Consider the following 2,739-nt stretch of genomic DNA (forward strand, 5'->3'; position numbering starts at 1 on the left):
TATTGCCTAACATTTCCCCTTGAAAATTTTCTTATAACAAATGATGTCTCTGCCTACTATTTTATATCTCATGGTAGTTAAGATGTTGTTTTCAATGTTGTATATACATTAAAATCACATAAATTTCTCTCTCTCTCTCTCTCTCTCTCTCACACACACACACACACACACACAGACACACACACACATTGAAGAGTATTTTCAAATGCATAAAAATAATTATGGGTGTCTACCACTCTTTCTACTGCCTCCACCTTCTTAGTTCTTGTTAACCTAGCACCTATGACAAAAACTTAATACTTAAATATCCATATAAGGTAATCTTCTCTTGTACAATATGCCATCATACATTCCCATAATTATCATAGTCAACACATGTTGACAAAATATGACTGAAAGATGTATGTCTAATCCCTTATATCTTTGTTAACTTTGTTAAGCTTTATCTATTTAGAGTCCCTGAGTCACATAAAAAGCCTTGGTGGTTTGTAGAAGGATTCATAGAAAGAAATGGGGTTCCTACTCTCTCTCTATACTGTAATCGATAGTCCAAAGTTTATTTTCATTGTAAAAGAGCTTCAATTCAAAATGATAATTTCTAAGACTCATTAAGATAAAATTATAAAAATCTAGTGTCCTGAACATTAGTTATTGTAAGCTCTTAAAGACATTTAAGCCATACAAATTAATGGTCAGTCTCCTTATAAACGATCACGTTCTTTCATGTACTCAGAACTGTGATTGTAGTCAAGCTAATGCAGATCTATTTCTTTTACCGAGACTAGCTTGGCAGGATGGACAAACTACATCTCCCATCTGTATATGTTGTCAAAGTTAAGTCCGAATCAAGTATCTCGAAGCAAGTAAACTTACTCTCTTTAATGTAAAATAATATTCAAAATTGGAATACTAGAAGCAAAAACAAAACTATTTTTATGAAAAAATAAATGCTTGGGTAAAATAGGTTTCATTTATAATACACTTGCATAGCAGGATTTCCGTAGGCCTATAAGTAGGTCCATTGTATGGAAGACAAGAGTAAGCCCCAGGCTAGCTTTGTTGCAGGAGAAATATGCATAGGAAAATAGGATGTCAAAAGGCTGATGGTGCTGTCTTTGTCTGTTCAGGCCTGACCAGCTCTGACTGTTGTAGACCTGGCCAGCTCCTGCCTCATGGAGGATCTTCCAGTCTCACAAGCTTCCTTTATTTCCCAAAGAACAGAGAGTGAAAAATCAACTACTCTGGCCTCACTGTCTCCTACACTGACATGTGAGGATGCTATAAACATTGGAACCTGGAAAGTAAGCCTATCACTGGACTGGTATGGGACCTGCGTGCTAGTTCAATTGACCATGCCCTCTGCTATGCCTTTCAAGTCTTCATTTTAACAGGAGCTAATTTCATGGTCCACACACTAACCACAAATGATCCATGACTAAAGGGGGCTGCCAAGTTCTCTGCCATCAAACTCATAGTTTAGGGCAATGATTCTGTGTACTGAAGTGGTGCCTTTGGAAACTTAGCTAGACAATTTTGTAAACATAACTCAGAATGGGGTTCTATTTGTCTTGTAAATTGCCGATTAGATGCCGAATTCCATGGAGTTTTTTTAAAAAAACGCTTCCAGGTGGTCTTTCTTTATCTGGGAGTCCTGATGTAGCACACTGCTATTACAGTTGTTTTTTCCTACAAAACTCTGGTACATCCTCCAGCCAGTTGTACAATGGCATTTGAGGTTACTAAACAAAAGTTATTTTGGACTGTCTCTTAATGTTCCCTACAAAGTTGTACAGTTATTACCTCCTGACTTTTGTCCTGGATCTTTGCCATCTGTTGAGTTTTATTGTGACCCCTTGAATGGACCCTGTCACCGTTGTCTCCTGCTATTCTTCTTGTTGGACCTGACAACCTAGGACCTGAAAGAATGTGATTGACTATGCTGTAATAGTGTACCCACCCTTACTTTAGTTTCTGTGTACTTGTATACATGAAGGTACTTTTGTACACGGATGTGACAAAGAAAGCAATGACCCAAGGACAGTTGTTTGAACTGAGAAAAGCATGTAAATAAACACCAGTAAGAACATATGAAATATTAACAAGAGCAGCGATTTCCCAGATCTCGGTCTGGACAGACCAAAGTTAAACACAACTGCCTGGCATGTACTGTAGATTATATCTGGGAAAGTGTGAAAGCAAAGCAGAAGGCCAAGTCTAGATTCAAGTACACTGACCAGATTGGAACCTATAGCTGTGGACTGACATCCAACAAGAATAAAACATGCATTATGAATTGAATGAAAATGTTTGTCACAGGAGGCACAAAATCACATCCAACAACAATCTAGGGGACAAAATGGACATGAGGGGGAAAAAATAAGGTCCTCTGCCCTTTTCCGGTATCATCTCTCACAGTCCCCAAGGCATTGCTTACATTGGACCATTCTTTCAATGTTTCAGCAGACACTATTTAGTGTGCAACAGCTGCTGCCCTTTCTACACAGTCCCTTTTGTCAGCTCAAAAAGGAATCTGCATGCTAAAGTCCTAAAGGCAATTCTGGCAACCTCTGACGCCTGGATCCACCTCTTCACTCTTTTGGCCACACTGAGCACTGTTTTCAGGTCTCAGAGCTAAAACGGGTGAACTATATCCTTTTAATGTCTCTGCTTCACCAGTTCTCAAAAACTTTAGAGAAGTTTCTAGCCCTTCAGAACCATGGCTGCTGCAATATCTACCCC

The sequence above is a fragment of the Rattus norvegicus genome, chromosome Y, assembly GCF_021556685.1.
Source record: "Rattus norvegicus strain SHRSP/BbbUtx chromosome Y, alternate assembly SHRSP_T2T, whole genome shotgun sequence".
Lineage (NCBI taxonomy): Eukaryota > Metazoa > Chordata > Mammalia > Rodentia > Muridae > Rattus > Rattus norvegicus.